The sequence below is a fragment of the Pseudophryne corroboree genome, chromosome 1, assembly GCF_028390025.1.
Source record: "Pseudophryne corroboree isolate aPseCor3 chromosome 1, aPseCor3.hap2, whole genome shotgun sequence".
In the NCBI taxonomy this organism is placed as follows: Eukaryota; Metazoa; Chordata; class Amphibia; order Anura; family Myobatrachidae; genus Pseudophryne; species Pseudophryne corroboree.
The window spans coordinates 459,890,830-459,913,032 of NC_086444.1; the positions used below are offsets into that span (position 1 = coordinate 459,890,830).

The 22,203-nt window shown below is 43.2% G+C and overlaps 1 long non-coding RNA gene across 1 annotated transcript; it reads left to right on the forward strand.

Moving 5' to 3' along the window:
- The first annotated feature begins 4,434 nt into the window (after positions 1-4,434).
- On the forward strand, positions 4,435-21,812 carry LOC134902815 (uncharacterized). The gene is made up of 3 exons (XR_010175741.1): positions 4,435-4,494; positions 5,281-5,407; positions 20,830-21,812. It is a non-coding gene; the product is annotated as an uncharacterized LOC134902815 (long non-coding RNA).
- The last annotated feature ends 391 nt before the right edge of the window (positions 21,813-22,203 follow it).

Below are 22,203 nucleotides of genomic sequence, written 5' to 3' on the forward strand. Positions count from 1 at the left end.
CTGTATAAAGAGAGTCCTCCTGACCAGGCTCAGTCTATTCTCTGAAGGTCATCTTGCTAAGACTGACTGAGTCCTGGATCCGGGAGCACTCGCGAACAAACATATGTACTATTGGTTGTAGCTCTTCTCTGTAATATTGTTGTATCTTTTATTTGTTTCTTTTGAGTAAATACTGTTGATGCGTTGGACCACAACATTACATTTAACTACTGGTGTCGCATTCCATTCTTGTTTGAGGATAAGGTGTATTCAGCCACACGCGTTGCTGCATTGTGCGCATAGCATGTCGGCGTGAATATGCAACGTGCATACATAACTTAGCAGTTATTTGCTTATGTTTAACGGCCGCAGCGGCCCGAACCACAATGTGATTAGGTATTGCTTTTCCTTGTAAAATAATCAAACTTTACAGTGCCAATCCAAATTTTTTGAAATTTGGATTGACATTGTCGGAAACAGGGCAAAAACCTGTCGGGTTTGGCCGCGGAATATGACAAAACACGTGAATCCACGGCTAATCCGCTGATCCATGTGTTTTCCGACAATGCGAAAAGCCAGAGGGTATGTCCGCGATTTGCGCATAGCGGGATACCCCGACGTCCAGGTTTTGTATGCTACCCAATAATATGAGTGCCTAGAACATAGGTCTGCAAACTCGGTCCTCATTACCCCCACACAGTGCATGTTTTGCAGGTAACCCAGCAGGTGCACAGGTGTATTAATTACTCACTGACACATTTTAAAAGGTCCGCAGGTGGAGTTAATTATTTCACTTGTGATTCTGTGAGGAGACCTGCAAAACATGCACTGTGTAGGGCACAGGTTCTCAAACTCGATCCTCAGGACCCCACACAGTGCATGTTTTGCAGGTAACCCAGCAGGTGCACAGGTGTATTAATTACTCACAGACACATTTTAAAAGGTCCGCAGGTGGAGTTAATTATTTCACTTGTGATTCTGTGAGGAGACCTGCAAAACATGCACTGTGTAGGGCACAGGTTCTCAAACTCGATCCTCAGGACCCCACACAGTGCATGTTTTGCAGGTAACCCAGCAGGCACACAGGTGTATTAATTATTAACGGACACATTTTAAAACATCCACAGGTAAAGCTAATTATTTCATTTGTGATTCTGTGAGGAGACCTGCAAAACATGCACTGTGTGGGGTCCTGAGGACCGAGTTTGAGAACCTCTGGTGTAGAGTAATGAGGACCGAGTTTGCAGACCTATGGCCTAGAGCAGGCATTCCCAACCACGGTCCTCAAGGCACACCAACAGTGCAGCTTTTAGTGATATCCAGGCTGCAGCACAGATGGTTAAATCAAAATAACTGAGCTACTAATTAAGTCACCTGTGCTGAAGCCTGGATATCACTAAAACCTGCACTGTTGGTGTGCCTTGAGGACCGTGGTTGCGAATGCCTGGCCTAGAGCTTAATCATCATTCCCTAAACAGTTGCTGTATGATTTAGCACAATTACATCTGGTGTTAGGCTCATTATAAGCCGTGACCAGTAAATATTATCTTGTAAGCTACATATGAATTGTGAGATTTGGAGTTTATCTGTAATTTTTTATATCAGATGTTACTGTTTAAAATTGCTAAACAAATTTACTAAAGTGTACTGTAACCGCTAGTCAAAACGCTGACACATATATTATCCATTACTATTCAAGCAACGTTCTTACAAGTTACATGTGATGTGCATACCTCCCAATATGACCCTCTCCAGGAGGGACACAATGCTCTGCTCCTGGACATTCCTCTTAATTTATGATTGCCAGCACCTGTGTTGAACAGGTTATTGGATAAGAAAGGTGTTTCAGCACAACCTTAAATTAATAGGGAAGTCCAGGAGCAGATCATTCTGTCCCTCCTGGAGAGGTTCATGTTGGGAGGTATGCATGACTCCCCCCCCCACCCCAATATGACCCTGTCCAGGAGGGAGAAAATGCTCTGCTTCTGGACTTTCCTGTTAATGTATGATTGCAATCACCTGTGTGGAACAGGTTACTGGATAAGAAAGGTGTTTCAGCACAGGTGAGGGCATTCATAAATTACGAGGAAAGTCCAGTAACAGAACATTTTGTCCCTCCTGGAGAGGGTAATGTTGGGAGGAATGGATGTGTTTTGCTTTGATCTAGCGAACAATGTGGTACCAACAGGTCATTTGAAATCAAGAGAAATTTTGTTAATTAATATTTCACACTGACTTATGCTGCTCTCAGAGAGGTTAGGGAATTTTACCTTCTGACTTAATAATATCCCTCTCTTTTATTGACCGTAATTGCGGTGTAATACTATGTGACAATATAATTGCTGGTTAATATGTTCTGGTATTTATAGTGATCATTACTGGGCTGCTACTGCTAATGAATGTATTACAGTGTTGGTATACACATTAAATATCACTAAATTAAGCATTATCTTTTAATCCTTCATTCCAGTCAAAGTATAGGTTACCCAGCAGTTCTCTCATTGGCTGCATTGATCTTCATCAACAGTCAAAAGCAGAAATGAACAGTTTCCTTAATCTTTGACTCTACTGTTTTTCTAAAGGGCCCTACACATTGGCCGATCCGCCGCCGAGCTGCCCGACGGCGGATACGGCCGACGAGCGACCCGGCGGCAGGGGGGCAGTGACGGGGGGAGTGAAGTTTCGCCTCACAATTATTTTATTTTTAAGAATAAAGGTTACGTTTTAATTGCACATACAAAAATTGCTACTACCTGTATATGAGTGCTTGACCATCTCAGAGTCTTAACCTATACTGGTTATAGTTATTCCTTTTGGAATTGCCGACTTGTCTGAAAAAAAGCAGCCAGATTGAATAGGTTGGAACAGTTTCCGACCTAAAAAAGTCGGAAACCACCGTCTTTCTGACAAGACGGCAGTTTCCGACTGCAATTGAATACACCCCTATGTCTTCATGTTGGAGATCTGAGCTTTCTAATCAACTTTTTCAACTATATTACATTATAAAAATGCTGAATCTAAATTCTACACTGTACAAATTTATTAGCAAATTACGTTTGTTTTTCCCTTTATTCTTCTTTTATGCTGGGAAATGAACTATTGTGTTAACATGTAGAAATGCTCCCGTGCTGCATCATAGGGAAGAGGAAGCGTAGCAGTTACACTCACTCTCACACCTGTTTCCAAATCTCCCTAAGCAGATCTGTAAATATTAACCTCAGAGGTATTAAAAGATATTAGGAACAATGTGCTACACAATCCAGCAACAAATTAGAGGATAACTCCTGGCAGCCCATTGCAGCGATTGTTGCTTCTGATTAATTCTCATTTCTTCCTCTATTTTGGGATACTCTCAGGGACTTTAGGAATGTGGAGACGTGCTGTTTAGAAAGAGGTTCCTATAAAAAGGATGTGCTTGGCTAAAATGAAGTATGCTTTAATGGGAAATATTTAACTTCCCAATAAAGAAGTCTGAAATGCTTTACAAAAAAACAGCTCATAAGGGGTCATGGAAAAGTTATGTTTGTTTGGTTCAAATGTTCCACCAGTTTAAACGTTATTATCTGTCAAGCCTAACATCAATCATTTTGTGCAGTACGTGCATTATACAGGAAGCGCAGTCGTAACATTAGCAGTAGCTAATGGCAGTTGTTTTCTTGTACTGTATTATGTAAGGAACATGCAAACTGCATCAAGTATCACCAGGGCCAGTGCAAAGTCTCACTGTACCCTAGGCAAAACTTCATCCTAGTGCCCCCTAAGCTGCAAAACCCCCACCCCCTGCAGATGGTAACTAGGTGGGCTGGGGTACATTATACATATAGGGCGGGATGTATTAAAATATATTAACATCGCAATGTGGTGACAGAGACCCCTCCCCCCCGCGATACCTGTCAGAAGGTTGTTCGGGGGTCTCCGTCACTTCCCTGGGGTCTGGCACTTCCCAGGCACCGGCATGCTGGCAGACTTGATTCCCAGGATCCTCTTCCTCCCCCCTGCAGCCAGAAGGACCTCCGGCTGTGTTGCTAGGGGGAGGAGGAGTTTGGGTTCTGGGACCAGGGCTGCCTGCACACAGGTATGTTGGGGGGAGAGGGTTCGGCATGAGCGGCGCGCTCAATGTTGCTACATTTGCACCCCGGCATGACAGGGCGATCGTGAGCGCCAGCACATCTCGGGCACGCACGTTATAGATGCGCATGCGTCCCATTCGCTTGAATGAGAGCATCTCTGTACACTGCCTCAGCATGGCTAGGCACCGGAACCCCCAACCTCGCCAAAAGTGCCTGCCATCCAACATCTAGCTGTACATAATGTAAAAAACTATTTTGCAGATGATTTACCAGCATATCTTTCTTATGTTAATTGTGGTTTATTGATTTGAATAACAATTGTATGGACGGCCACAGTAATGGGAAAAGAAGGACACAGAAATTATTAATAACTTAGGCGCTTAATTTGTTTTTTAGCAAGAAGCCTGAAAAAAAGACCAACTTCTAAAGGCAAAACTTACAGAATGTAAGTATTTGGCAGAATGGTACCATTACCAGTCTGTGTAGGGTAAATATGTACAATATGCACATTTCAGGTCCCACATATGTAGATTTGTGGGAACATGACACTTATAGCTGTTTGCACCTGGAGAGGTGGGACAGGGGATGACAGGGGTAGACTAGCATTGAGCAAGTATGATAATGCATGGCCGTCTTTTCATTTGGGGTCAATGGGTAGTTGCCCAAGGGTCCCAGGATTATAATGGCTCTAGGCTGATAGCTGAGGGTCCTCTTTTTCCAGGGGTATCAGACTTTTGAAGATTGGCCCTGGGGAACCAGAGATATCTGATTTCAAAGCAGTGGTCCCCATCCCAGCCTGTTAATTGCTCTTCCCAGCCAGATATCTTGGGTTCTGTCTGACTTAAGGTGCTCATACTCTAGACGACAAGTAAATGAGGCATTCTCATTAATGATTTCCCTTGAACTGCCCCGGCTGTCCTGGGCAAACGATATACAGTAGTACAATACACATAAGATATATCTTAAGATCTGGGAGTGGCTACATCCAGGAGCATGCTGTTATTGACGATAGCATCAGATCTTCCCTGCAAAAGGGAAGATCAGAAGCTCTGACCAATGACCAGCGGGAACGTGCATCGTGATCGTTATCGTTCACAGACACTGAACGATCTGCACTATTATGATCGATTTGTAGTTCTGATCCGTCTAGTGTATGGCCACCTTAAGAGTTTTTCTGAGGGTATGCTCCTTTCAGTGGACACTGACAGCTTGTCTCTACTGTGCCTACCAGAGATATCAACGTTCCAGCAGCCTGTCCCTGCTCCAGCTCCACACACCTGGTATGCAGTTTCATATTTTCGTCGGTGGATTGCGCTGGCTCCTGAACTCTGATCCCCAAGTCCCCAGTAGCTCCTGAGGTGAGACTCTCTAGTTTTTTACCCAATTGAAAGCTAAGAAATCTAATTCCAGGAACTGGAGATATCTGCAGTCAGGCAAGCTGCCCTCCAAACCGGAAAAGGATGAAAAATAAGCCTCTCCACTATCCACTTCTTCCCTGCGTATTAACACCCCCTACCACCATGGAAGTGATGTACTGGGGCCCCTTTATTCAGCCCAATGCCTCCGTCTACAGATTAGTATTCACCCTCCTGCCCCACCTCCCACCATCTGTGCAGTAAAGGAGTAATTAGCAGAAATTCCTGCTCCAGGTCCTACATGCTAAGCGGAAGATAGAACACCCCCTACCCACGTGGGACATCAAAGCTTCTGCTGATATCACCCCCCCACCCCTACCATTGGAGGATGGGTAGAGGCCCCAGTGCTTTGCTTTGCCCAGGGGCCTGCACTGCTGTTAAGACTGCCCTGTGATAATGAAGTGTTTATTTATTATGAACAGATACAGACAAGACTATCCAGCTTTATCATCTACAGGTGCTGGAGGGCTTGTGTAAATACACACTGATGATAGTCACTAGTAACGAACGGCTTATGAGTGACTCATTGTGCGTGCACCACTGATGCTGAGTGGTGAGTGGTGCTTTCTGCAGTGATCACTCTTATTATATGTGCTTGTATTAGTTTTTTTTTTTTTTTTTTAACTGTAATTTAGATGGAGAGTAGTATCTCTGGTATTGTAGACAGATGTTTTACATTTCATTGAAGGCTAATAGAAAATGCATATTTTGCCATATTTGCCATATACATAAAAAAACTACAGGTTTATAGAATGGCCACAGCAAAATTCTTACGTTAATGAGCATTTCACCTAAAATTACAAACGTTGGGCCTTATTCAGGTCTGTTAGCAAATCAAAAAAGCACACTAATGGGCACAACCATGTTGCTCTGCAGGTAGGGAGATGTAACATATGCAGAGAGAGTTAGATTTGGGTGTGGTGTGTTCAAACTGAAATCTAAATTATAGTGTAAAAAGAAAGCAGCCAGTATTTACCCTGCACAGAATCAATATAACCCACCCAAATCTAAATCCCTCTACACATGTTACATCTGGCCCACCTGCAATGCACATGGTTGTGCCCATTAGTGTGCTTTTTTGGTTTGCTAACAAACCTGAATAACCCCCTTAGTGTGTGGTTGAGTCCAGTAAAAAAAAAAAAAAAAAGGCTAATGATAAAGAACTACTGCATTAACCTAAAGTAGCACTCAGAGTCGGATTGGCCCACAGGGGAACAAGGGAAACCACTGGTAGGCCCCACTACCTGTGGGCCTTTTCCTCCTCTAGGGATCAGGTTCCAGTCTCTATACTAGTGCATATGAATTATGCATTATACATATGTTACATTATGCTTCATAAGAACATGGTTTATTATATATTTACCAAGGGGCACAGAACATGTACTCTGTAATGGTTAGCAGTGGCAAACGCAGGATTTCTAGAGGGGGGTTTCCACATACAGTCCACAACATTCCACTCTGCAGAATATTGGAGCAAGTGCGGGAGTCTGGGGCAGAAGAACCTAGTAATGACCCTGGACATTAATGTAAACATTGGTCATTTAATGCACTGGATACTGTATGGAATACAGTATGAATTTTTAAAACTATAGATGGTATATAGTATAGATTGTATCAAACACTGAAATAATATAAATAAGTGGTTAGGAAAATGTTAAACATACCATAATAAATAAATAAATAAATACACAAATATATTAGAACAAATACTGCACTTTCTAAGCACACATTCTCCCTCCTCGTGGTAAGGCTTCTGTCTGTTCTTCCTGGCAGCTTGTCCCTTGTCCAGTGCACTGATTGAGGACTCAGCAAACTATCAGTACACACAGCAATCTATGATAATTTGATCCACTTTCCAAGAGTTGGGGGTTTCCAGGTGACCGGACCCCCCCCCCCCCCCTGTGTTTGCCTATGGTTAGCCAAACCTCTTTTGTGACTGGCCACACTCTTAAGCATGGGCCCCTACAACAGCATTCCCCCAGTGGGCCCTTTATTCCCCAGTACGACACTGGTGGCAAGTCTCAATGGTACGGTACTCTACTTTGTCATCACCTTTATCATAACTGATTAAGGCTACACAAACTTTCATAACACTGAACATATGGTAAAAATAATACCTAAACACAGAACAAGTAGCTATGGGGTTACAGAGGAAGGGAACAGGGAGTCCTGCATGTGAGGCTTGGGAATTAAAAGCTAGAGGAATGTGCAGTACAGATTGGTACTTTAGCTGGTAGTATTCCCAGGTAGTATTTCCAGGTAAAACAGTATCAGGTGGTGGTGGGGAGTTTTTGGGCACTTAAGATCATAGTTTGGGAAAGAGTCTGATAAGGCTTGTAGACAGTTGGATCATACATGCCAACATTCTGGCTTCCCCTTCCGGGAGAAGGCAACCAGGTTGGCAAAGTGGGGGGCATGGCGCGACATGAGGAAGTATGGTATGGGGGGTGGCGGGGCTGGGGTGTAACAGCAGCATCACATCATCGTGGCCCCACCCTTGCTACACAATGTCGAGATTACCGTCATTGTGAGAGAAGGAGGGGGGGAGCGATTCAGAGTGAATCGCGTCATCGGGCTCCTGCCAGACTGTGACAACTGCGGGGTACTGCAGGGGACTTCTGGGGACACAGGTGGGGGGCGTCTGGCCAAGAGACTTGCACACTCTTCTGCGAGGCCGGGATCACCGTCCGATTCTTGGGAGCACCGAGCCATTCCACGAGAGTAGGCAAGTATGAGTGCAGCACAAGAGAAGTCTTGGAGGAAGGAGTGAGAGGTGGTTATCATGGTTATCATAGCAGGGGCAGGACTTTTTATAGAAATAGATGGTCAAATCAGGACAGGGCAAGGAATTATAAGAAAAAAGGGTAGTGCATATGAGGCAAAGAAAAGGATCTACTCTAGGACATTAACATGTTGCTGTGTGCACATACTGTATATTTAAGTGTGGGAGGCAAGTTGCGGCAGAAGGAAAGATGGTTATGGCCTAATACAAGAAAGACTGAGAGGGTAATTCAGAGTTGATTGCAGCAGTAAATTTGTTAGCAGTTGGGCAAAACCATGTGCACTGCAGGGGGGCGGGAGCAGATATAACGTGCAGAGAGAGTTAATTTTTGGCTTTTGTATATTATGTATGCTGAGATGAATATGACGTATACTGAGATGGATATGACGTATGCTGAGACAAATATGATGTTTGCTGAGATGGATATGACATATGCTGAGATGGATATGACATATACAGAGACGAATATGACATATGCTGAGATGGATATGACGTATCCTGAGATGGATATGACATATGCTGAGACGAATATGACGTATGCTGAGATGGATATGACGTATGCTGAGATGGATATGACGTATGCTGAGACGAATATGACGTATGCTGAGATGGATATGATATATACGGAGACGAATATGACGTATGCTGAGATGGATATGACGTATGCTGAGATGGATATGACATGCTGAGTTGGATATGACGTATGCTGAGATGGATATGATGTATGCTGAGATGGATATGCAGTATGCTGAGATGGATATGAATTATGCTGAGACGAATATGATGTATGCTGAGATGGATATGATGTATGCTGAGATGGATATGTCGTATGCTGAGATGGATATAGAGTATGCCGAGACGAATATGACGTATGCTGAGATGAATATGACGTATGCTGAGACAAATATGATGTATGCTGAGATGGATATGACATATGCTGAGATGGATATGACATATACAGAGACGAATATGACATATGCTGAGATGGATATGACGTATGCCGAGATGGATATGACGTATGCCGAGATGAATATGACATATGCTGAGTTGGATATGACGTATGCTGAGATGGATATGACGTATGCTGAGACGAATATGACGTATGCTGAGATGGATATGACGTATGCTGAGTTGGATATGACGTATGCTGAGTTGGATATGACGTATGCTGAGATGGATATGATGCATGCTGAGATGGATATGCAGTATGCTGAGATGGATATGATGTATGCTGGGATGGATATGTCGTATGCTGAGATGGATATAGAGTATGCCGAGACGAATATGACGTATGCTGAGATGGATATGACGTATTCTGAGATGAATATGACGTATGCTGAGATGGATACGACGTATGCTGACATGGATATGACGTATGCAGAGATGGATATGACGTATGCAGAGATGGATATGACATATGCTGAGTTGGATATGATGTATGCTAAGATAGATATGATGTATGTTGAGATGGATATTACGTATGCTGATATGGATATGACATATGCTGAGATGAATATGACGTATGCTGAGATGGATATAACGTATAAAGAGACGAATATGACGAATACCAAGATAGATATGATATATGCTGAGACAAATATGATGTATGCTGAGATGGATATGCAGTATGCTGAGATGGATATGAATTATGCTGAGATGGATATGGAGTATGGTGAGATGGATATGACATACACTGAAAAGCACATGACACAGCCAGCCAATCCAGCCAATCAAAGCTCTCCTATGTAAGCAGTGATGCTGGCAGGGGGGAGGATTATGATGTACCATGCAGACAGTGATGTCAGGGTCACTGGTTTGAATCCCGGGTTCGACCTGTGTTTATAGTATTGGTCATTTTCCGCCTGATATTGATCTTGGTAACTGTCTCAGAACATGCTTGGCCATGTGGTGGCTCAGTGAGTGAGTATCTTGGAAATGCTTCCACATGGCTTAGAGTACACTGGGCTTGTGGATGATGGTTGTATCTTCAGTTGGATGTTTCACTGTGTTTGTTGTTATTATTATTATTATTATTATTATTGATTGTATTAAAGTGCAACATCAACATTAAATACACAGAAAACACATTGAGAAAAGTCTATCTGCTGTATTAGAATATGGGTGGGCTCTGTAGCCTAGTGGTTAAGTTTCCTACCTACAGTGATATACCCCACAGACAGTGATCTTAGGGTCCCTGGTTCGTATCCCAGGTTTGACCTGTATTGATCATTTTCCACCTGATATTGTTGTTGGTAACAGTCTCAGAACATGTTTTGCCATGTGGTGGCTCAGTGAGTACCTTGGAAATGCTTCCACATGACTTAGTGTACCCTGGGTTTGTGGATGATGGTCCTTAGTTGGATGTTGCACTGTGTTTGTTGTTATTATTATTATTATTATTATTATTATTATCATTATTATTAATTTTATTAAAGTGCAACATCAACACTAAATACACAGAAAACTTATTGAGAAAAGTCTCTCTGCTGTTTAGCAACATGGACAGGCTCTGTAGCATAGTGGTTAAATATCTTGCCCACAGTGATGTTTGAATCCCGACTTTGACCTGTGTTTATAGTATTGGTTATTTTCCACCTGATATTGCTATTGGTAACTTGCTTGGCCATGTGATGGCGCAGTGAGTACCTTAAGATTGCTTCCACATGGCTTACAGTACCCTGGGCTTGTGGATGATGGTTGTATCCTCAGTTGGATATTGCACTGTGTATGTTATTATTTATATTGATTTTATTAAAGTGCAACATCAACATTAAATACACAGAATACACCTTGAGAAAAGTCTCTCTGCTGTGCAAAAATATGCCCAGGCTCCGCAGCATAATGGTAAAGTTTCCTTCCCCCAGTGATGTACCATGCAGATAGTGATGTTAAGGTAACTGGTTCGAATCCCGGATTTGATCAGTGTTCGTAGTATTGGTCATTTTCTGACTGATATTAATATTGGTAACACTCTCAGAACATGCTTGGCCATGTGGTGGCTCAGTGAGTGAGTACCTTGGAAATGCATCCACATAGCCTAGAGTACCCTGGGCTTATGGATGATGGTTGGATGTTGCACTGTGTTTGTTATTATTATTATTGATTTTATTAAAGTTCAACATCAACTCTAAATACACAGAATACACATTGAGAAAAGTTTATCTGCTGTGTAAACATATGGGTAGGCTACGTAGCCTAATGATTAGGTATCCTGTCCCCAGTTTTGTACCATGCAGATAGTGACATCAGGGACACTGGTTCGAATTGTGGGGTTAACTTGTGTTTATATTATTGGTCATTTTCTGCCTGATATTGATATTGGTAACAATCTCAGAACATGCTTGGCCATGTGGTGGCTCAGTGAGTACCTTGAGAATGCTTCTACATGGCTTAGAGTACCTTGGGCTTGTGGATTACGGTCCTCAATTGGATGTTGCACTGTGTTTGTTATTATTCTTATTGATTTTCTTAAAGTGCAACATCAACACTAAATACACAGATTACACATTGAGAAAAGTCTCTCTGCAGTATAAAGCATTGGCAGGCTCCATATCCTAGTGGTTAAGGGGCTTGCCACCCTGTGATGTGCCCTACAGACAGTGATGTCAGGGTCACTGGTTTGAATTCCTGGTTTGATCTGTGTTTATCATATTGGTCATTTTATACCTGATATTGATACTGGTAACAGTCTCGCAACATGCTTGGACAATGTGGTGGCTCAGTGAGTACCTTGGAAATGCTTCCACATGGCCTTGAGTGCCCTGGGCTGGTGGATGATGGTTGTATCCTCATCCTGGATGTTGAACTGTGTTATTATTATTTTTATTGATTTTATTAAAGTTCAACATCAACACTAAATACACAGAATAAACCTTGAGAAAGTCTCTCTGCTGTGCAAAAACATGGGCAGGCTCTGTAGCCTAATGGTTAAGTTTCCAACCTATAATGATGCACCATGCAGACAGTGATGTCAGGGTCAATGGTTCAAAACCTGTGTTTATAGTATTGTTCCTTTTCCGCCTAAATATTGATATTGGTAACAGTCTCAGAACATGCTTCACCATGTGGTTGCTCAGTAAATACCTTGATAATGCTTCCACATGGCTTAGAGTACCCTGGGCTGGTTGATGATGGTCCTCAGTTGGATGTTGCACTGTGTTTGTTGTTGTTATTGTTATTATTATTATTAATATTATTATTATTATTAATAATAATTTTATTATAGTGCAACATGAACACTAAATACACAGAATACAACTTGAGAAAAGTCTCTTATCTGTAATGAAACTTCTGTAGGCTTTGTAGCATAGTGGTTAAGTGTCCAGCCCATAGGGATGTATTATGACGACAGTGAAGTCAGGGTCACTGGTTCAAATTCCAGGGTTGACCTGTGTTTACATTATTGGTGATTTTCCTCCTGTTATTGAAATTGGTAACAGTCTCAGAACATGCTTGGCCATGTGGTGGCTCAGTGAGTACCTTGGAAATGCTTCCACATGACTCAGAGTACCCTGAGATGGTGGATGATGGTTGTATCCTCAGTTGGATGTTGCACTGTGTTTGTTATTATTATTTAATTTTATTAAAGTTCAACATCAACACTAAATATACAGATTAAACCTTAAGAAACGTCTCTCTGCTGTGCTAACATATGAGCAGGCTCGGCAGCCTTATGGTTAAGTTTGCTGCCCACAGTGATATACCATGCAGACTGTGATGTCAGCGTTACGAGTTCGAATCCAGGGTTTAAACTGTGTTTAGTATTGGTCATTTTCACCCTGATATTGATATTGGTAACAGTCTAAGAACATGCTTGGCCATGTGGTTGCTGAGTGAGTACCTTGATAATGCTTCCACATGGCTTACAGTACCTTGGGCTGGTGGATGATGGTCCTCAGTTGATGTTGCACTGTGTGTGTTATTATTATAATTTTTTTTTTATTATTGATTTTATTAAAGTGCAACATCAACACTTAATACACAAAATACACCTTGAGAAAAGTCTCTCGGCTGTGCTCAAATATTGCAGGTTTCTCTACATGAGATATTCTGTTTGTGTTATTGCTGTATGACATGTCTTTTGTGAAGCAGAATTTGAACCAATAAAATTATTTGCAAAAAAAAAAAAATATTTGCAGGCTTCATACCATAGTGGTTAAGTGTCTTGCCCACAGTCATGTACCATGCACACAGTGATGTCAGGGTCACTGGTTCAAATTCTGGGTTTGACCTATGTTTATATTATTGGTGATTTTCCACCTGAAATTAGCATTGGTAACAGTCTCAGAACATGATTGGCCATGTAGTGGCTCAGTGAGTACTTTGGAAATCCTTCCACATGGCTTAGAGTACCCTGAGCTTGTGAATGATTGTTGAATCCTCAGTTGGATATTGCACTGTGTTTGTTATTATTATTATTGATTTTATTAAAGTTCAACATCAAAAAGTCTCTCTGCTGTGCTAAAAGATGGGCAGGCTACGAAGCCTAATGGTTAAGTTTCCTGCCCACAGTGATGTACCATGCAGCCAGGTCATTCATTTGAATCCCGGGTTCAACCTGTGTTTATAGTATTGATCATTTTCACCCTGATATTGATATTGGTAACAGTCTCACAACATGCTTGGCCATGTGATGGCGCAGTGAGTACCTCGGAAATGCTTCCACAGGTTTTAGAGTACCCTGGGCTTGTGGATAATGGTTGTATCCTCAGTTGGATGTTGCACTGTGTTTGTTATTATTATTATTATTATTATTATTATTAGTCCTTTTTATTAAAGTTCAACATCAACACTAAATACACAGAATCTCTCTGCAGTGTGAAAATTTAAGCAGGCTCCATAGCCTAGTAGTTAAGTGTTCTGCCCTCAGTAATGTACCATGTAGATAGTGATGTAAGGACCTTTTCAGTATTGGTCATCTTCCACGTGATATTGATATTGGTAACAGTCTGACAACATGCTTGGCCATGTTGTTCAGTGAGTACCTTGAGAATACTTACACATGGCTTAGAGTACCCTAGGCTTGTGGATGATGGTTGTATCCTCAGTTGGATGTTGTACTGTGTTTGTTTTTACTATTATTGATTTTATTAAAGTTCAACATCAACACTAAATACACAGAATAACCTTGAGATAAGTCTCTCTGCTGCGCAAAACCATGTGCAGGTTCCGTAACCTAATGGTTATATTTCCTGCCCACAGCAATGTGCCATGCAGCCAGTAATTTCAGGATCACTGGTTCAAATCCCAAATTCAGTCTGGCTTTGTAGTATTAGTCATTTTCTGCCTGATATTGATATTGGTAACAGTCTCAGAACATACTTGGCCATGTGGTGGCTCAGTGAGTACCTTGGAAATGCTTCCACATGGTTTAGAGTACCCTGGGATTGTGGATGATGGTCCTCAGTTGGATGTCGCACTGTGTTTGTTATTATTATTATTGATTTTGTCAAAGTTCAACACCAACACTAAATACACAGAATACACATTGAGAAAAGTCTCTCTGCTGCATAAAAACATGTGCAGACTCCATGGCCTAGTGGTCAAGTGTCCTATCAGCAGTAATGTAGTATTCCCACAGTAATTTCAGGGTCACTGGTTCATATCCTGGGTTCAACCTGTGTTTATGTTATTGGTCATCTTCTGCCTGATATTAATATTGGTAACAGCTTCAAAACATGCTTGGCCATGTGGTGGCTCAGTGAGTACCTTGAGAATGCTTCCACATGGCTTAAAGATCCCTGGGCTGGTGGATGATGGTCCTCAGCTGGATGTTGCACTGTCTTTATGATTATTATTATTAATTTTATTAAAGTTCAACATCAACACTAAATACACAGAATAAACCTTGAGAAAAGTCTGTCGCTGTGTAAAAAAAGTGGTTAGGCGCTGTAGCCTAATGGTTAAGTTTCCTGCTCACAGTGATGAACCATGGAGAAAGTTATGTTCAAAACCTGTGTTTATATTATTGGTGATTTTCCTCCAGTTGTTGAAATTGGTAACAGTTTCATAACATGCTTGGCCATGTGGTGGCTCAGTGAGTACCTTTAGAATGCTTCCACATGACTAAGAGTAACCTGGGCTGGTTCATGATGGTCCTCAGTTGGATGTTGCACTGTGTGTTTTTTATTATTATTATTATTATTATTGATTTTATTAATGTTCAACATCAACACTAAATACACAGAATACATATTGAGAAAAGGTTTTCTGCTGTGCAGACGCACAAGCAGGCTCTGTAGCAAAGTGGTTAAGTGTCCTGCCCACAGTAATGTATCCTGCTGACAATGATGTCGGTGTCACTGGTTCGAATCCTGTGTTTGACATGTCGTTATATTATTGGTCATTTTCAGCTTTATATTAATATTGGTAACAGTTTCAGAACATGCTTGGCCATGTGGTGGCTCAGTGCGTACCTTTAGAATGCTTCCACGTGGCTTACAGTACCCTGGGCTGGTTGATGATGGTCCTCGGTTGGATGTTGCACTGTGTTTGTTATTATTATTATTATTATTAATATTATTAATTTTGTTAAAGATCAACATCAACACTAAATACACAGAATAAACCTTGAGAAAAGTCTGTCTGCTGTACAAAAACCTAGGCAGGCTCCATAGCCTATTGGTAAAGTTTCCTGCCCATAGTGATGTATTATGCTGAGAGTGATGTCAGGGTCACCGGTTCAAATCCAATGTTTTACCTGTGTCTATATCATTGGTAACTTTCCATCTGATATTGAAATTGGTAAGTCTCAGAACATGCTTGTTTAGTGAGTACCTTGAGAATGCTTCCACATGGCTTATAGCACCCTAGGCTTGTGGATGATGGTTGTATCCTCAGTTGGATGTTGCACTGTTTGTTTTTATTATTATTGATTTTATTAAAGTTCAACATCAACAATAAATACATAGAATACTCCTTGATAAAAGTCACTCTGCTGTGCTGAAACGCGGGCAGGCTTTGTAGCCTAATGGTTAAGTGTCCTGCCCACAGTAATGTACCATGCAGAGAGTGATGCCAGGGTCACTGGTTAGAAACTTGTGTTTATAGTATCAGTCATTTTCTGCTTGATATTGATGCTGGTAACAGACTCAGAACATGCATGGCCATGTGGTGCCTCAGTGAGTACCTTGGAAATGTTTTAACATGTCTCAGAGTACCCTGGGCTTGTGGATAATGGTTGTATCCTCAGTTGGATGATGCACTGTGTTTGTTGTTATTATTATTATTATTGATTTTATTAAAGTGCAACATCAACAATAAATACACAGAATACACCTTGGCCATGTGGTGGCTCAGTGAGTACCTTGAGAATGCTTCCACATGGCTTAGATTACCATGGGCTTGTGGGTGATGGTCCTCAGTTGGATGTTGCACTGTGTTTGTTGTTGTTGTTGTTGTTATAATTATTATTATTATTAATATTGATTTTATTATTTTATTAAAGCGTAACATCATTAGTAAATACACAGAAAATACATTGAGAAAAGTCTCTCTGCTGTGCAGAAATACAAGCATTCTCTGTAGCATAGTAATTAAGTGTCCTGCCCACAGTGACGTTTCATGCAGGCAGTGATGTTAGGGTCACTCGTTTGAATCCTGTGTTTGACCTGTATTTTTATTATTGGTCATTTTCCACCTGATATTTATATTGGTGACAGTCTCAGAACATGCTTGGCCATGTGGTGACTCAGTGAGTACCTTGAGAATGCGTCCACATGGCTTAGAGTACCCTGGGCTTGTGGATGATGGTCCTCAGTTGGATGTTGCACTGTGTTTGTTATTAGTATTATTGATTCTATTAAAGTGCATCATCAACACTAAATATACAGAATACACATTGAGAAAAGTCTCAATAACACATGCAGGCCTCGTAGCCTAGTGGTTAAGTGTCCTGCCCACAGTGATGTCAATGTCACTGGTTTGAATCCTTGGTTCAACCTCTGTTTATAGTACATGTCTTTTTCCAATTGATATTGGTAACAATCTCATAACATGCTTGGCCATGTGGTGGCTCATTGAGTACCTTGAGAATGCTTCCACATGGCTTAGAGCAGGCATTCCCAACCACGGTCCTCAAGGCACACCAACAGTGCAGGTTTTAGTGATATCCAGGCTTCAGCACAGATGGTTAAATCAAAATAACTGAGCTACTAATTAAGTCACCTGTGCTGAAGCCTGGATATCACTAAAACCTGCACTGTTGGTGTGCCTTGAGGACCGTGGTTGGGAATGCCTGGCTTACAGGCCCTACACACTGGCCGACATCACTCAAAGATATGAACGATCTCGTTCATTAATGAATGAGATACCATTCATATCTTTGAGTGTGGAGGCACCAGCGATGAACGATGCGCGGCCCCACGCTCGTTCATCGCTGGTGCCCCGTCGGCTGTACATGCAGACCAATATGGACGATCTCGTCCATATTTGCCTGCACTGCTACGGAGCCGGGTGACGGGGGGAGTGAAGAAACTTAACTGCCCCCCCGCCGCCGGGTCGCCCGTCAGCCGTATCCGCCGTCGGGCAGCTCGGCGGCGGATCAGCCAATGTGTAGGGCCCATTAGAGTAACCTGGTCTTGTAGATGATGGTTGGATGTTGCACTGTGTTTGTTATTAGTATTGTTGATTTTATAAAAATAGTAAGGAATAAACACAATGATCGACATTAGCAACAGACAAAATTGGTCCTAAAAATAATACAGCGTAGGAGACCACAAATAGAACGGACAAATTGTCTTTTTTCAACCTCAGAAACTATGTTACTTATTGGGGTATGGGAGCTGATTACTCTGCTATTATGGAGGAGATCAGAGACACATTTAAAGTGATATGGGGAAAGGGGGAGATACATGGGGAGTGGTGGCTAATAGCACTGTTATGAGGAGGAGGGGGCATAAACATGTGCACGGGGCTGCCTTGTGTGCACAGGCACATCCTAATGTCAGGCACCCCCTCATGCCTGGTCAGACACTGCACAGAAAGTTGAACCAGCCCTGGCCAGTAGCTGATCAATTCCGCATACTACACACTACGCAGTCGCACTGTGCGGGTGCCTTCTTAGCTCAGCCCCCATTGTAACACTACTGCTGTGAGTGATTCCTAACCTGCCACCAGAGGTGAATTTAGACCTCATGGGGTCCTAAGTAAGATACCAATCTTGCCACTCTCAAACAATCCATAGCATAATATATTCAATCCCGATATACAGTATGGCGCTTAAATTATTTTTTGTTTTCCCTTCTTATATTCTATGACAGTATATTACTTTCCCCCTTCACTGATTGCACTACATCCACTGACATGTTCTAGGCCGACATGACAGAAGGTCGACATGAGGTTTTCACTTTTTTTTTCCATTTATTTGAACGTTTCATAATTTATAATCCACATGGACTACAATTGGGAACTGTAACCTCTGGCGAGTGCAGCGGTAGTGGAGTGAGGCACCTTGCCCGAAGCATGGAGAGCGAAGTGAGCCATGCGAAGGGGCATGGTGCACTAATTGGGGTTCCCGGTCACTGTACAGAGAAAACAACCCACCCCCCCTAAAAACTCAAGTCGACCTTTTGTCATGTCGACCTTATTCAAGTCGACCTAATGCTTGTGTCGACCTATTTTGGGGGTCGACCTAGTTACTGTCGACCAATACTGGTCGACCTAGACACTGTCGACCTAAGTGTTGTTGACCCTATGATCCACACCAGCATTTTACAGTATAGGAATGAAAGATGGAGGGAGTGAGGTGCAGGGGAGATGGAGGAGGGAGTGAGGTGCAGGTGTGGGAGATGGAAGGTGGGAGTGAGGTACAGGTGTGAGAGATGGAAGGTAGGAGCGAGGTACAGGTGTGAGGGATGGATGGTGGGAGTGAGGTGCAGGTGTGGGAGATGGAAGGTGGGAGCGAGGTACAGGTGTGAGGGATGGAAGGTGGGAGTGAGGTACGAGTGTGAGAGATGGAAGGTGGGAGCGAGGTACAGGGGTGAGAGATGGAAGGTGGGAGTGAGGTACAGGTGTAAGAGATGGAAGGTGGGAGTGTGGTGCAGGGGAGGTGGAAGGTGGGAGGGAGGTACAGGTGTGAGAGATGGAAGGTGGGAGCGAGGTACAGGTGTGAGAGATGGAAGGTGGGAGTGAGAGGCAGGTGTGAGAGATGGAAGTTGGGAGTGAGAGGCAGGTGTGAGAGATGGAAGGTGGGAGCAAGGTACAGGGGTGAGAGATGGAAGGTGGGAGTGAGGTACAGGTGTAAGAGATGGAAGGTGGGAGTGAGGTGCAGGGGAGGTGGAAGGTGAGAGTGAGGTATAGGTGTGAGAGATGGAAGGTGGGAGCGAGGTACAGGGGTGAGAGATGGAAGGTGAGAGTGAGGTACAGGTGTAAGAGATGGAAGGTGGGAGTGAGGTGCAGGGGAGGTGGAAGGTGGGAGTGAGGTATAGGTGTGAGAGATGGAAGGTGGGAGCGAGGTACAGGTGTGAGAGATGGAAGGTGGGAGTGAGAGGCAGATGTGAGAGATGAAAGGTGGGAGTGAGGTGCAGGTGTGAGAGATGGAAGGTGGGAGTGAGAGGCAGATGTGAGAGATGAAAGGTGGGAGTGAGGTGCAGGTGTGAGAGATGGAAGGTGGGAGTGAGGTACAGGTGTAAGAGATGGAAGGTGGGAGTGAGGTGCAGGGGAGATGGAAGGTGGGAGTGAGGTACAGGTGTGGGAGATGGAAGGTGGGAGTGAGGTGCAGGGGAGATGGAAGGTGGGAGTGAGGTACAGGTGTGAGTGATGGAAAGGTGGGAGTGAAGTGCAGGGGAGATGGAAGGTGGGAGTGGAGTGCAGGTGTGAGAGATGCAAGGTGGGAGCAAGGTGCAGGGGAGATGGAAGGTGTGAGTGAGGTGCTGACAAACACATTTGCTGATTAGTTCCATCCTCCTTTATGAGTATGCGCTATCAGTTATCTGACATGCGCTGTAGGCAATCTAGGATGCTGTGAGCTCTGCCTAGGCACCATTGTCAGCAGCAGTGCAGTGCTATTGAGGCACATTGCAGAGCCGCTCATCTCCAGCCTCAGGCTGCCTGTCCCCTTTCTAGGTACTGTATACATTGGGGTGAGTGCAGGGGGCAATGTCTGGTCACAAACACTGCCGGGGAAACAGAGAGGGTGGATACTGACATACACTACCTGGTGGGGGAGATGGGGTGTGTGCATTGACATACACTGACCATGGGGGGTTTAATGCTGAAATATACTGCTTGGTGGGGGATAGGGTGTGGGTGCTCAGCGAAATACACTGACCATGGTGGGACTCGGGGGAGTTTTATGCTTACATTTACTGCCTGCTGGGGGGGGTGGGAGTGCGCGGTGACATACACTGACCATGTTGGGGGTGCATGTGGCTGAAATACAATGCCAGGTATGTGTGTGGAGGGGGGGGGGGATAAGTGTACGGTGACATACACTGAACATGGGGGGGGGGGGGGTGTATGCTGAAATATTCTTCCCGGGGTTGTGCGCGGTGACATACACTGACTGCAGGAAGGGGAGGGGGGGGGGGGGTTTGTGATGACCTACATGGTTCTTATCTGCCATCAAATTATATGTTTCTTTCAGTGACGTGAAGCCAGATTTCCATGGACTTCCTTCAAATGGGTGAGGCACCAAACGAGTCTGCTAATTGTTTGAGCCCGGGACCTCACTATACGGAACACCCTTTAAACTGCAGTTTTCTTTCCGCACTTGTCCACGACAGCTGCCCATCCACTCTCTTAAGTATCAGTGCAGCTTCTTGGCATGGTCTGGCACATTTTCATAACCAACAGAGTCAAGACTTGGCTGTTCATGCGTGATTAGTCTGGGGAAATTGTGTGCCAATCCGGTTGTTAGTAACTTCCCAGCATTGATGATCCTCTCCAGGGGTGTCTTAAGAGAGGAGGGACCCCGTGTGCAGGCTCCGGGTGGGCCCCTTCCTCTCCACGGCGCCATAGGCTCCGGCATTGTGTCGGAGTCTACTGTGCATGCGCCGGTCTCCAGAAACATGGTGACCGCCATGTTCCGGAGACAAAATTTGCACATGCGCAGCGACCATTTTTTAAGTGATTTTTTGCCGCAAGGGCTGCTGCTGCAGTGTCCGACGCTGGACTCTGGAGAGGTGAGTATTAAAATATGGGTGCAATGTATGCAGTGTGGGCCCTCCCTAGACCCAGGGGCCTGTGTGCGCGGCACACATTGCACCCATAATAGAAACGCCTATGATCCTCTCACAGATCATTGGCTACAGCCAACATTTTCAATTTTGAGTGCACAGCAGAGGTGATGATAATACTAAAGTGCTAGATTTATCAAGCCTTGGAGATTGATACATTAAACGGTGACAAAGTATCAACCACCTCCTAACTGCCATGTTACAGGCTGTGTTTGAAAAATAAAAGAAGCTGATTGGTTGGTACTTTATCACCGTGCAATTTATCACTCTTCAAGACTTGATCTATTTTGATCTCATGTTTTTTAGAACGTGTTTTGCACTCTAGTTGGGATTTGGAATTTAAAAGTGTGAAAATTGTATTTGTGATCGCAAAGCATTGTTTAAAACATTATCAATGTATATTACGTAAAGAATCCATGTGGATATTTAAAATCCTTTAAAATGACTCTTCTCTTTATATTATTCAAATACAATTTTAATATATCATTTTGATCATTACAATTTCTCTCACAGCATGTCATACAAGTCAATTCTGCTGTTTGTGATGTTAATGATGTTTGTGTTACAATTACAAAAAATTGATGAGTATTAAAAAAAATTTAAAGCAGGAATTTTATGTTTACGGGGTGCTTCAATTTGTTTATGATAAGATAATATATAACCATGTGAGAAATTAATTTCTATAACGCTATAACTAAAGCATGACTTGGCATTCCTTAGCACACGAAGATGTTTGAGTGGCACACTTGACCATTATCAGGGAATAGATCACAGCTTCTTTG